The 15,446-nt window shown below is 40.5% G+C and overlaps 1 protein-coding gene across 2 annotated transcripts in view; it reads right to left on the bottom strand.

The window, feature by feature from the left end:
• The window catches only part of LOC105486040 (SMAD family member 9), a 505,567-nt gene that overhangs the window by 206,859 nt on the left and 283,262 nt on the right, over window positions 1–15,446 (bottom strand). For both annotated transcript variants that reach the window (XR_003018990.2, XR_003018991.2), the window contains exon 8: window positions 11,195–11,393. The gene's annotated coding sequence lies outside the window, so the exon portion shown is untranslated. The remainder of the gene's footprint in view (window positions 1–11,194; window positions 11,394–15,446) is intronic.

Below are 15,446 nucleotides of genomic sequence, written 5' to 3'. Positions count from 1 at the left end.
AAAATTTCTAAGTTTAAAACACTCATATTTACTGGCAAACCAAATCCAGCAGCACATCAAAAAGCTTATTCACCATAATCAAGTGGGCCTCATCCCTGGGATGCAAGGCTGGTTCAACATACACAAATCAATAAATGTAATCGAGCATATAAACAGAACCAAAGACAAAAACCACATGATTATCTCAATAGATGCAGAAAAGGCCTTTGACAAAATTCAACAGCCCTTCATGCTAAAAACTCTCAATAAATTCGGTATTGATGGAACGTATCTCAAAATCATAAGAGCTATTTATGACAAACCCACAGCCAATATCATACTGACTGGGCAAAAACTGGAAGCATTCCCTGTGAAAACTGGCACAAGACAGGGATGCCCTCTCTCACCACTCCTATTCAACTTAGTGTTGGAAGTTCTGGCTAGGGCAATCAGGCAAGAGAAAGAAATCAAGAGTATTTAGTTAGGAAAAGAAGAAGTCAAATTGTCACTGTTTGCAGATGACATGATTGTATATTTAGAAAACCCCATCGTCTCAGCCCAAAATCTCCTTAAGCCTATAAACAACTTCAGCAAAGTCTCAGGATACAAAATCAATGTGCAAAAATCACAAGCATTCTTATACACCAATAACAGACAAACAGAGAGCCAAATCATGAATGAACTCCCATTTACAATAGCTTCAAAGAGAATAAAATACCTAGGAATCCAACTTACAAGGGATGTAAAGGACCTCTTCAAGGAGAACTACAAACCACTGCTCAATGAAATAAAAGAGGACACAAAGAAATGGAAGAACATACTATGCTCATGGATAGGAAGAATCAATATTGTGAAAATGGCCATACTGCCCAAGGTAATTTATAGATTCAATGCCATCCCCATCAAGCTACCAATGACTTTCTTCACAGAATTGGAAAAAACTGCTTTAAAGTTCATATGGAACCAAAAAAGACCCCGCATTGCCAAGACAATCCTAAGCCAAAAGAACAAAGCTGGAGGCATCATGCTACCTAACTTCAAACTATACTACAAGGCTACAGTAACCAAAACAGCATGGTACTGGTACCAAAACAGAGATAGAGACTGTTGGAACAGAACAGAGCCCTCAGAAATAATACCACACATCTACAGCCATCTGATCTTTGACAAACCTGACAAAAACAAGACATGGAGAAAGGATTCCCTATTTAATAAATGGTGCTGGGAAAATTGGCTAGCCATAAGTAGAAAGCTGAAACTGGATCCTTTCCTTACTCCTTATACGAAAATTAATTCAAGATGGATTAGAGACTTAAATGTTAGACCTAAAACCATAAAAACCCTAGAAGAAAACCTAGATAATACCATTCAGGACATAGGCATGGGCAAGGACTTCATGTCTAAAACACTAAAAGCAATGGCAACAAAAGCCAAAATTGACGAATGGGATCTAATTAAACTAAAGAGCTTCTGCACAGCAAAAGAAACTACCATCAGAGTGAACAGACAACCTACAGAATGGGAGAAAATTTTTGCAATCTACTCATCTGACAAAGGGCTAATATCCAGAACCTATAAAGAACTCAATCAAATTTACAAGAAAAAAACAAACAGCCCCATCAAAAAGTGGGAAAGGATATGAACAGACAGTTCTCAAAAGAAGACATTTATGCAGCCAACAGACACCTGAAAAAATGCTCATCATCACTGGCCATCAGAGAAATGCAAATCAAAACCACAATGAGATACCATCTCACACCAGTTAGAATGGCAATCACTAAAAAATCAGGAAACAATAGGTGCTGGAGAGAATGTGGAGAAATAGGAGCACTTTTACACTGTTGGTGGGACTGTAAACTAGTTCAAACATTGTGGAAAACAGTGTGGCAATTCCTCAAGGATCTAGAACTAGAAATACCATTTGACTCAGCCATCCCAATACTGGGGATATACCCAAAGGATTATCAGTCATGCTGCTATAAAGACACATGCACACGTACATTTATTGTGGCACTATTAACAATAGCAAAGACTTGGAATTAACCCAAATGTCCATCAGTGACAGACTGGATTAAGAAAATGTGGCACATATACACCATGGAATACTATGCAGCCATAAAATAGGATGAGTTCGTATCCTTTGTAGGGACATGGATGCAGCTGGAAACCATCATTCTCAGCAAACTATCACAAGAACAGAAAACCAAACACCGCATGTTCTCACTCATAGGTAGGAATTGAACAATGAGATCACTTGGGCATAGGAAGGGGAACATCACACACCGGGTCCTATTGCGGGGGTTGCGGGGGAAGGGTAGCATTAGGAGATATACCTAATGTAAATGACGAGTTAATGGGTGCAGCACACCAACATGGCACATGTATGCATATGTAAAAAACCTGCACATTGTGCACATGTACCCTAGAACTTAAAGTATAATAAAAAAAAAAAACACTCATATTAGCATTTTTGTTCTCATACTCAAAATATGAGATAATTTTGGGATTTATGAAGAGAAAAACTAGTAAGAGCTAGACAGTAATAAACAAAGATACTAGCACAGAATGTAGACTCAAACTCAGAAAAAAATCTGTTATGATTCAAAAATACATTATTTAAGCTCCTTATTCTTTAAAAAATCTCTTGTTATTTGCATTCAGTCCTTAAGGGATTCTGAAATCAAGAAAGAAAATTAGTTAATTAAGTCTACAAAAAAGAATCCTTCTGGAAGATGAGGTTAAAATTTGGAGGAGAAAGTACATACTCAATGTCAAGGAAAATGTCTCTTTAGATTATTATAGAGTCATTTAGGTGGATGGTTAGAAGCTTGCAGCTAGAATAGATCTCCAGAGAGTATGTTGTAAGAAACCATATTCTTTTGGCAAACACAGGGACCAGATGCTCTGTGAAGTCTTTCCATCATTTACCTCCTCTAATACCATGATGTGCAGGTGTATGAAACCCTTATATAAATTTCTGGGCATTGCAGGGTATTCTACAGGAAGAAAGAGAAGAGCTCTGTTGATCTTAAGGAAGCTCTTCATGTCTGCACATATTTCAACACCAAAGCAATTCTAGCTTTATGCCAAAATGGATTAGGTTTTACTTGCCTCTATAAATTCTCTTAAGAGGCTGGGGATTACAGTGGCTTAGATTCCTTTAAAATTACTGAGGGCAGGTTGGAAAAAAAAATTAGAAGGCCCTGGAAAAAGGGTTCTTGACCACCATGGTCCCTTGGGGTTCTGACTTGGTCCCTTTGATTGGACAGGTGATAAAAGTGGCCACAGTGGGTCGGCTGCAGATTAATTCTACTTTATTCCATACACATCTCGGTCTCGTGTGCATTTGTTTTGCATCTGTGAAAGAAAGGTACCATTTCTTAAAAACTCTGTTTACAGCAAATCAAGAATATTCCAAATAGATTTTTTAATTACATGAATAAAAGTAACCAGATTCACCCTGACACTCCAATTTATGTGGGGCTGTCTGAGACAACAAATGCCCTGTCCTTTTCAGGGCTGGACTTCAGCTTGCTCCCTTGTAAATCCTCCCACAATCAAACATCCGGAAATCACTTTTGCATCTGAAAGCTCAGTACTTGGGTTTGTGCTTCTAAAGTCATCAGGCTGTTGGTAGTAAACACTGCCTGGATTTTTAGCTTTGTGATTACATTGGGCCCACTGGGATATATTAAGATAATCCTCCCATTTGAACATCTTTAATGTAGTCATATCCACAAAGTCTCTCTTCCTTATAAAATCACATAGTCACAGACTCTGGGGATTACGATGTGGACTTCTTCAGGAAATCACTATTTAGCCTCCAACAGCTCTGAACTGCTTACACTCCACTGCTCACCCTTGGGCTTGGGATTGGGCTGGGGGATGGGGTGTGGCGGGGGTCCTCCCTTGCCTGCCTGTGTTCCCACGGTGGTACTGCCTCTGGTCTACAGCATCTGAAGGCAATGGTGGTGGGGTAGGTATCTTTTGCCCTCTTAGTCACTCTGAAGATAACAGCTCAGTCACCAACCTCCACGCTCACTACTGCCATGAACTGTGTGTGTAGCTCTGATGCAGCAATACTGGGGCAACCCTGGGCTGATTCACCGAAGTAGGCTGTTTTGAAACCTACCAGACCTCCTCTCCCAAATACTAATTATAACAATTTATGATGGATTAAAGATCTATATGTGAAAAGCAAAATTACAAAGCTTTTTAGAAGGGACTGTAAGAAATATCTTCATGATTTTGAAGGAGGGAAGGAGGAATTTCTTATATAAGATATAAAAATAGCTCATCATAAAGGAAAAGACTACTAAATTTGACAATACAACATTTCTTCCTGGAAATATTATAAAAGGAGTGAAAAAGTAAACCAGAGTAGAAAATATTTGTAGCACACATAATAGACAAGGGATTAGTATCCAGAATACATAAAGAGCTCCTGTAATAAGAAAAAAAACAGACAACACAATTTTTTTTTTTTTTTTGAGACTGGGTCTTGCTCTGTCGCCCAGGCTGGAATGCAGTGGCATGATCTCGGCTCACTGCAACCTCCATCTCCCGGGTTGAGGTGATTCTCCAGCCTCCAAAGTAGCTGGACTACAGGCACATGCCACCACGCCTGGCTAATTTTTGTATTTTTAGTAGAGACGGGGTTTCCCCATATTGGCTAGGCTGTTCTTGAACTCCTGACCTCAAGTGATCTGTTTGCCTCAGCCTCCCAAGTGCTGGGATTACAAGTGTGAGCCACTGCGACTGACCACAACACAAATTTTTAAGTATGCAAAATTATTGAACTGGTTCTTCACATGGAAGGAAATCCAATAGCCATTATTAACATGGGAGTGAACTCAACCTCATTAGTAATATGGGAAATGCAAATTAAAACGACAAGGAGATACAACAATATACTCATTAAAATTGGTATATATAAAAAATCTGAAAATACTTGAGTTTGTGTTTGTGTGAATGTGAAACATCAGACACTCTTATACTCTGACACTGCTGGTGGGAAGGAAAATAGAAACTACCTCTTTGAACAACAGAATAGTGTTATTTAGTAAATTGGAAGCTGTATACACCATATCACCTAGTTATTCCACATTAGAGATTATGTGCTTTTATGTGTAAGCGAGTACATGTCTAAGTATGTCTATGGTTGTACAGCTTTTAGTTGCCCCAAACTGGAAACAACTCAAATGTCAAGAACAGACATATAATAGATACATAATAGTATACACAGTGGAATACTACACAAAAATGAAAATTAATAAACCCAATGTTTAGTCACTCATTCTATTCAATCTTTATTGAACTCTTTTGTTCTAAACACTAAGCTAGAAGTAAAAATAAATTAAAGCCAATCCTCTCCTAGAATAACTCCCAAGGGAAAAAAAGCAGGTAAGGAAATACTTATAATTCGGTGTGATAGGTTAATGAAAGGCTATACTCACAACAAGTGCTTTATGGATTTATCACACCATGCCTTCTCCCTCTCCTAGCTAAAGCAAAACAAAACAAAACTTTTATCTCTTTCCTTCTCTCTTTGAAATGAAAACAGAATTAAGTTGAGGCTATATATATAGTATTTTGGAAAAGAAAATCTTAAATTACAACCCCAAAAGCGAATTTTAACAGCTTAAATCCCATACGTTCTCAGAGTAATTTATGTATTATGATGATCAGGCATAGCCATGCGTCTCTGGAGCAATTCCTTTGCTTTTAATGTTATGGGCGCTGTGAACTGTGAGACTAATCAGGTCTGTTTTATGAATCGGCTTCTACATGATTACAATCAAATTTGAGTCTACCCACAAGCATATATTATGCATTTTTCCCAAGTCGTATTCCTTGACCTCTGTTTTTTCTCTTTTCCTTCTCATCTGCTTCTAATGTACCTTACTGTGTTTTATTACTTACATTCTATGTATTAAAGCCAGAATAAGTGCTTTCTGGGACAATCTAAGGAATGCGTGAATAGAATAGAATTATGGAATAGGATAGGATAGATATTGATTCATCCCCTTCAAGAACAGCCAGTGTTCTGAGGGAGGAGACAGTATTACTCATCTTTGTCCCTGCAGTATAATGCCAGACGCAGAGTAGGTGTTTTAGTCAGCTTTCCCTAGACTATGCTGCAAGGTAAACAAGCTCCAAATCTCAGTAGCTTACAATAATAAATATTTATTTCTCGGTCACATTACATGAGGTTTGCAGTTCAGCTGGACTCTGTTAGACTTGGCTCCACGTGTCTTCTCATTCTGGAATCTAGGAATCTAGGTCAGAGGGGAAGCCATTATCTAAGATATGGTACTAGGGATCAGTGTCAGCTGTACCATACGATACAATGGCATTTAAAGCTTCTGTTCAGTCACAGCAAAGGTCATGTCTGGTTACTCCCATTGGTCAAGGCAAGCAAAGGTGGGCAATTGTGAACTGTCAGTATTCAATAAATGTTTGCTAAATAAGTGCTACAATAATTAGCATAGTAGTTGAGCTACAATACAAGGTAAGTTGCCTATGCCATGAGCAATTGCTCTCAGACAAATCACCCACCTAGGTGTGCTTCACAGGAGACTGTATAATTTGAGCAAAATATTTCCTCTATTTCCTCATAGTTCAACAAGCAACACTAATAAAAAATGAGAGGAGAGTTCATAGGCTGATCCGTTCTTCATCTCTTAGAACAAACTTTTGGGTGCCTAAGAATCACTTGGGGAGCCTGTTAAATACACACACACACACAATATTTATATATAAAAATAAATTGAATATATATTATGTATATATGTGTGTTTCTGTGTATATACATATATACACACACATATGTATGTGTGTATGTATATGTGGGTGTATGAAAGTATATGTGTGTGTGTTTACATGTATCCAGTGACACAGAGTCTCTGGAACCAGCAGCTTATGTTTCTCAGCTGTCTCTGAAGACAGCCTGGTGTGGAACTTTGTTCTGCAACCAGGGGCAGCTCTGGCCTTGGTAGAGGAAACTTCTTCTCAGTCGCTGCCACCCTAGAATCCCAAGAAGAGCAGCCTTCACTTTTGCAGCCGTCTCTTCCCTCCACTGCGAGGAGGCGTGTGGGCAAGAGTCGGCTCCTCTGGGCTTACACCATACCTGAACATGCCTCATGTCACTGGTTGCATGATATTGTAATTGTATATGTTCCTCTCTGTGAGTATCCACCTGAGTGCTGGGAACTCATCTTGTTTGCCTTCACATCCTCAGTGCCAACCCATGACTCAGGTAGAATAAATGCTTATTGGATAAATTAATTTATTTCGTTAGTGATCCCTATCTATCACAGCAGCAGTTCTCAAACCTTAGCATGCACAGAATCATCTGGAGTTCATATTAACAGATCATTGGGCCTTCCCCGCAGAGTTTCTGATTCACTGGGACCGAGGAGGGGCTAAGAACTGGCACTTCAAACAAGCTCCCAGGTGACAGCCATGCTGCCACTGCTGGTGCAGATCCACAGCTGGGGAACCCTGCATGAGAGTACCTTATCTTAGCTTTTTTTTTCTTGTCTATAGAATTCTGGGCAGGTTTTGTTTATAAAAACTTGCCCAGAAAGATTAACAACAGCTTTCAAAATTGCAAATCAGTTTGCCACGGCTTTAAATGTCCAATCACATCAGTCTGTGGACTTAGATATGACAAAAATCTATCTTTGTTATGTTATTGCTGAATTCATTTTATGTCCAAAGTCTCCCAATGGCTGGAATCTGTAGTCCCTGTGGTATCCCAAGAACAGTTTTGACACACAGTTCACTGTCATATAAATGTTTGCTGAGTGGATGAACAGGTGATGGCAGCAGTATCTTCTAGCCTTCACGCTTCCTCTGCTTTCAGGGTCATTTTGTGCCCTGCTGTCCCTGCTGCCCATGACTCTAGCAGGTGTGATTTATGGTATATTCTTTCAGCAAGGGTTAGGGGCTGGCTCTCCCTCTTCTCAGCCTGTGCATGACCTTCAGGGAAAGGATGCCAGCACTGTGCTCTCAAGGGTTGTGGTGGAAAATCTAATTCTCCAGCCTTTTCTCTTTGAAAAAAATTAAAGTATAACGCTTATCAATCAAAAGACTTAGGCTTTTAAATTTACTGATTTGCCTTTGAATTTCATGCACCTCATTTGGAACTCAAAGCCAAAAATTTAACCCTTTATTCTGTCAACTGAAGAATGATGAAGTTCATAAATTTTGAAAGGAGAGCTTTATTTCTCATAAAGCAGCCTGCAGGGTGGCCATTCTGACAGGCTGGGAAGTGTAGCCTCTGGTCAGAAGCTGAAAACAGACACTTCAGGAGAGGGGCAAATGAAAAGGGAATTTAAGCTGACTGAGGTTGCTGAATATAAGCATTCAATAAGCTATTTTTAAAATCTTCAAATATTTATGAGAGAAGAAACGTGCACATGTGCAACTGAGCTTCATACCCTTTTATGGATCCCATGTACAAAAAATGGCAGTGTTAGCATGATCACAGGGTAGAGGTTTTGGCACACTGACATCAAAGGGTGAAGCAGAGAACACACAAACTCTTATTGTGCATTCGCCATAGACTGAAACTCTCTTATCAGATGTCTGTGGTTGATTGTCCCTTATCAGGGAAAAAGGAGGGATAGCATTAAGCAGTTGCTGATGTCAGTGGTGGGGTCTTTTGAAAAAGATGGCTTATGTTTAGCCCTTAGGGAAGGAATCTAATGGTGGTTAGCAAGGACAGGTATATAATGAAGTGTGTCTAACCTCCTATCCTGCCACAGCCAAGAACTCAGTTTTTTTCACGGTTACTCTGGGGTCCTGTTGGCCAAGAGGTCTATGCGGTTGATTGAAGGGCTTAGGATTTTATGTTTATTTCTCAGTTCATAGCAGATATTTTTCTGTTCTTGTAAAACAAGGAACCTCAGCCTCACTATCTAGTTTTAATATTTCAAAGCAATAAAATAAGAGGAATAAAAAATACATCAATTAGTATTTCAAAATAATATCAATGCTTTGTTTTTGTTTATATCATATTACATCATCCTCATCATCATGCTAACAAAACAAAATCCCACAGAACATATTTCGTATAGAGTGCAAATGCCTTTTGAAGATATGGTAGCATCACCCAGCACCAGAGGGGCCACCCACACTTTGTCCATCTTTAGTGATGGAGCCTGAGGCTTGGAAGGAATTCTTACAAACTCATTCATGGTACAAACAGTTCATTTCCACTCAAGGAATTTCTCAAGGGGATTCTGTCAAGATGCTCGCAAATCAGAGCCTGCTCTGTGGCAGTCCATCACCAGCAACATCATCAGAAATGGAGATTTGCTCTGATGTCAAGAAGAATGAAAACGGGTGTCAGCAGCACTTGCAGAAGAACATCCCTCCTGTGGCCATTTCAGTTAATTCAGCCAAGAGGAATTCAGGACACAGACCTGGGAAGTGTGAAGGAACCTGGCAGAATGAATGAGCATGCTCTGAAATCTGGGCATACAGGTGTTCTCGGCTCCTACTCATTTTCAGGGTGCCCCAACTGCAGATTTAAAGAGCAGCAGGCAGCTCTGCAAACACTGAGGTAAGATGTCAAAGGAAGGAAGAGACTATTATCTAATCACATTCCAGGAGTCTTACTGAGTGCTCCGCAGACATTATCTTATCTAATCATTAAAACAGCTCAAATGCTAACCAGTCATGCAGGGATTCTGCATTTTACAGACAACGAAACTGAGATTCTGTAACTTGCCTAAGATTATACAAAGCCAGATTGGAACCTTGGTTTATAACTTCAAGCCTAAGCTCTTTCCACGACAACATGTGCTCTCTTTCAGTGGTCACAGTTTGGTTCAGAGCAAAGAGAGAAAAGTGGCCAAGACTGACAAAGTGGCAACAAGGAGAACTGACCCTTTTTGGAAGCCACAACTCTGTGGTCTTGCATGATAATGTGTCTGGTTTACCCCTCCCCGATGCAACTCAATGTGAGATAGAGAAAAAAACAAGGACTGTGTTTTGTGCTGAGCTTCTCTAGGTCAGAGGTGTCGGCAAGGGCAGATTGTTAAAGGAAACACAGACACAGGGAAGCAGGTGGGCCATCTCTTTTAGAGTTTCTAAGACTAGACTTAGACCACTTCCCCACCCCAAACCTATCCCCTTGGGGATGCTTACATAGGGATTTTTAATTGAGCACAAAATTTTTAATTCTCCAGGAATGGAAATGAGAGTACGGTAGGAAGCTTGTTTACATGCAGTGGTAGAGGGGAGTATCCTTCGGCACTAATAAAAGCACACCCAAACAAAACCCATTGGTTTATCTGGAGATGCTTGTCCAAGTGAACAGGGATAGTTTAAAAATAAACAATTTTTAAATTTTATTTGGAAAAATGTCCTTCTTCTAGCTCTCCATAATGTGACCTCAGGTGACCTTTCTGATTTGGGAGAGTTTCACAAAAGATTCATTTGGGAACGGCAACAGCCTTGAAAGCTTGACGGGACTCCGAGAAGCCTGTCCGAGAGCTTCCCAAAACCTTCTTCCCTGATCTTCACCAAACACCCCTAGATGAACTTGGGAAGGAGAGCCGGGCCTCAATGGTGTGGGGCCACTGATGCTCCTTAGAGGTACTCACCCCGGACTGTGCCCATTCGAATACAACCTCTGCTCCCAGTGTCCTTTCTGTTCCTTTGCTCTGCTTGACGTCAGCTTTTCTGCGGCGTTCCATGTTCCCACTTCATTGGATTCAACTCTGTTTAATCTAGTCTAGAGAATTCTCTTTCCAGACACTGCTCGGCACTGCCTCAACCTTACCTGAAGTTCATATTGCTTTGACTTGTTCCTTTTCTTTCCTTTAGGGAGCAGCCATCTTTCTTATCAAGTTTCTTAACAACAAACACAAGAAACCCTGCTACAGCTGTAAACTATCTGTTACCAGTCTGTCTCTTTAGAAATTAAACATGATGGGGTTTATATTCTCTTTTGCAAGTTTTGGGAATGCAACGTGGTAGAAACAGAATGGCTTTTGAATCAAATACATTTATTAACCAGATGAGTTTGGGAAAATTCTATAACCTTCCTGAGGCTCAACTTCCTCATCTGCAAAATAGGTATAGGAATAATTACCTCACATGATTGTAGGAAAGATTCAATGAGATAAGGCATCTATCACGCTGCCAGGTTGTCAGGTATACAGGCAAAATAATAAATGATTAATAAATGCGAGGTCCTTACCTCTTCCTCTTCAAAACGTTATATATCTTCCAGAAAATGCCATGCTTCTTTTTCTAAAATCTGTCTTCACAAACCATCAACTTACACCACATTGCCGTCAAGTGGGATTTGCAAAGCTTGTCTTGCAGAAGAGCTCTATGCAGGTTCGAAGTTCAGAAAGCATAACCGCTTCCCTTTATCCTTCCCTGGGCCTGCATGTCTGCGAAGGACAAGAAAAAAAATGTCAATGGCCTGTTCTGTCAATAAGGCTTTTTCTATAGAATATTCTATTTTCAAATAACAGTTGCTTGTTTCTAAAATGAGTTTAATCACTGGGGTAAAACCAAAAACCACTTTCACTTTTGCAGTCTCCGATTTCCTCTCCCCACTCCCTGATGACAGCTTAAGGTAGAGCTCATGGTTTTCCTATCACTTCCAGCTATTTTTGAAAACAGTTTTAGTTAGGGCCTGACTGATTGGGGGTATTAAAAGGTCTGATTCTATCGAGTATCAAAACTTGAACTTCACAACCAGTTCATAGCTTCTCCCTCTATCCGTCTGCTCTCCACCAACACACAGTTGGCTCAGAAGCCTACAGTGGGGAAGGGTTGATGTAAGGACTTTGACCTTTCTCCACCGAATTTTCTGGAGCTTCAGAATTAGGGGAAGGGAGAGAAGTAGAGGAAGGTAGGAAACACCCAGTGTCACTGGTACTATCTCTGCCAGTGCTGATGGGCTGTCCTGGTCTCCATTCTGGCAGGCCCACATGTGCTGGTTTTGTCAGGGCATCACTTAGGGTTCCGTGGAGCCCTCCTCCATCCTCACTGCACACCCTCAGGATATTCTCATTCCCTGACATAGACAATGAACTCTTCAGCAGATTCACAGAGGCCTCTCTCTCTGGTGACCATTTGCAACTGCTATTTCTCTTCATCCTTGAGGACTTCATGCATCTTTCCACAGCAAATGAGGAAGCCCTGGCTCTCTCTCTGCCTTCCATCAGTGGGTTAAGGGGCTTCTCCAGCTGTCTACCTATCTTCACAGTATTCCAGACAGAAATCAGGCATCAGCGTTTATGTTCACAGGGGCCCTGGTCTATGGAAAACCCATGCCAACTTCTTGCCATGCTCCACCTCCTACACTTTAGTGCACCTGGTGGGCCCTGGAGTATCTGCAGCTCAATGAACACGGAGCTGGAAGTGAGATGCCAATTATTTCTCCTTGAGACACCCCCAATTGTGGTTAGCCTGCCTCTCAGATCCCCACTACTTGTGTAGGAAATGCCACGCTGGCCCCACTAGGCCAACAGCTTTCCTTCCTTGGTGATCATCTTCTCTTACATAGGCTGATGGTGGCTGGAGATGAGTGATTGTTTTGATGCCTATTATATCAGACAGGATCTAATCTCTCTCAGTAGATCCAGCGTAGACATGTCAGGCACTTCTTTTTAGCATGCGGAGGCATCTTTTGCTTATTTTCTCTGCTTTAGGGCTTCAACTAAACTTCCAAGAAAACAGAAAAAAGCTCCATTCAGCATCCTCTTTTAAATTCAAATAATAAATGACATCATAATTGTTACCAATGTGCAATATACAAAATATATTGTATTCATTCTTAGGATACAAGTGACATCAGATTTTAAAACAGAACTCAGCTCTCTTTCTTGACTCTGTCTTTAAAAATTACTACTTTATGAAAACTTGCCTTAATTTCTACTTTAAAGAATTTAAAGCCTTCCGTATATGATGCTGGAGAGTCACACAGTTCACCAGTGGCTCCAAGGCAACAATGATAGTATTAGGTTGGTGCAAACGTAATTGTAGTTTTGGACCGTTAATTTTAAATCATTATAACTAAGCTCAAACCCATCTTTATGAATCAAAATAGGAACCATTACAATCAATACTTATTGCCAAAGAGAAATAAGTTTGCTTATATCTGTAGCATAAAAATCCGTGCTTTGGGACTGGATGAACTCCTGGAGGGCATTTTCTGCATTCTGCTGGTTGTGGAAGTGATTTCCCTGCAAAAAGTTGTCGAGATGCTTAAAGAAGTGGTAGTCGGTTGGTGAGAGGTCAGGTGAGTATGGCAGATAGGACAAAACTTCGTAGCCCAATTTGTTCAACTTTTGAAGCCTTGGTTGTGCAATGCGTGGTCAGGTGTTATTGTGGAGAAGAATTGGGCCCCTTCTGTTGATCAATGCTGGCTGCAAGTGGTGCAGTTTTTGGAGCATTTCTTCAATTTGCTGAGCATATGTCTCAGATGTAATGGTTTAATCGGGATTCAAAAAACTAGTGGATCAGACCTGCAGCAGACCACCAAACAGTGAGCATGGCCTTTTTTTGGTGCAATTTTGGCTTTGGGAAGTGCTTTGGAGCTTCTTCTCAATCCAACCAATGAACTGGTCGTTGCTGGCTGTCGTATAAAATCCACTTTTCATGGCATGTCACAATGCAATAGAGAAATGATTTGTTGTTGCATAGAATAAAAAAAAGAAGATGACACTTCAAAACTATGATTGTTTTTTATTTTCACTCAGCTCATGAACCACCCACTTACCAAGCTTTTTCACCTTTCCAATGTGCTTCAAATGCCAAAGGACCGTAAAACAATCGACGTTGAGTTCTTTGGCAACTTATTTTGTAGTTGTAAGAGGATCAGCTTTGATAATTGCTCTCAATTGGTTGTTAACTTCTGATGGCCAGCCACTATGTTCCTCATCTTCAAGGCTCTCGTCTCTTTTGCAAAACATCTTGAACCACCTGCACTGTACATTCATTAGCAGTTCCTGGGCCAAATATGCCATTTATGTTGTGAGTTATCTCCACTGCTTTATGACCCATTTTGAACTCAAATAAGAAAACCACTTTAATTTGCTTTTTGTCTAACATCATTTTCATAGTCTAAAACAAACAAAAATAAACAGCAAATTACGTCATTAGCAAAAAACATAAAATGAGAAATACCCATTAAAATGACATATAACACAACGACATTTTTTTAAAGAATGCATTCCAATATTAAACGGCAAATTCCAACAATACAAAAACTGCAATTCCTTTTGCACCAACCTAATAACTCTTTTTATTCAGCACCATGCGCATATCGAGCATACACTAGATACTTGACAGATATCTTTATTTTAAAAAAGCAAGTTGCAGAATGGGTATTCTCATTCCATTCATTCCATTTCACAGATAAGGAAATGAGACAGAGTAGTTGAACAACTGGATCAAGGTCACACGGCCAGTAAACACTGAGCATCGAATTCTGCCTGCCTGACTCTAGTAGTTACAGTTTTCCATGTCCATGATACAGCCCAAACAGCCACTTACAGCTTTGCCTACTTTTAAAGTCACTTCATAGTAGCTTTTTAAGGGAAGTTTTTCCAAACTTCCCTAATAGTGCACCTCCACTATTCAAGGGGGAAATGGGCTACTGTGAAGACAGAAGAGTATTGCAGGACCAAATAAGTCTGAGCAATGGTGAGTTATTAAAGTCAAATACTTTGACTTGGCCAGACACAGTGGCTTACATCTGCAATCCCAGCACTTTGGGAGGCTGAGGCATGGGGATCACCTGAGGTTAGGAGTTCGAGACCAGCCTGCCTAACGCGGTGAAACCCCATCTCTACTAAAAATAAAAATAAAAATAAAATTACCCGGGTGTTGTGGCACATGCCTGTAATCCCACCTAGTCAGAAGGCTGAGGCATGAGAATCGCTTGAACCTGGGAGGTGGAGGTTGCTGTGAGCCGAGATCATGCCACTGCACTCCAGCGTGGGTGACAGAGTCTCAAAATAAATAAATAGTTTATTTACTGTACCATTCCTTAGAGACTGTAATATGCAGATGGATATTTTGACAGATTAGGGGCCAGTAAATTACAGGGTATCTCAGTCTTATTGGCCACTAATACGGTTTGACTGTGTCTCCACCCAAATTGCATCTTGAATCCCCAAGTGTTGTGGGAGGGACCAGGTGGGAGGCAATTGAATCATGGGGGCAGGACTTTCCCGAGCTGTTCTCCTGATAGTGATTAAGTCTTATGAGATCCGATGGTTTTAAAAAGAGGAGTTCCCCTGCACAAGTTCTCTCTCTTTGCCTGCTGCCATCCGTGTAAGAACTGACTTGCTCTTTTTTGCCTTCCACCATGATTGCAAGGCTTCCCGAGCCACGTGGAATTGCAAGTCCAATTAAACCTCTTTCTTTTGTAAATTGCCCAGTCTTGGGTATATCTCTATCAGCAGCATGAAAACAGACTAATACAGCCA

The sequence above is a fragment of the Macaca nemestrina genome, chromosome 16, assembly GCF_043159975.1.
Source record: "Macaca nemestrina isolate mMacNem1 chromosome 16, mMacNem.hap1, whole genome shotgun sequence".
NCBI classification, from domain to species: Eukaryota; Metazoa; Chordata; class Mammalia; order Primates; family Cercopithecidae; genus Macaca; species Macaca nemestrina.
This window is presented reverse-complemented; position numbering and strand designations above follow the sequence as displayed.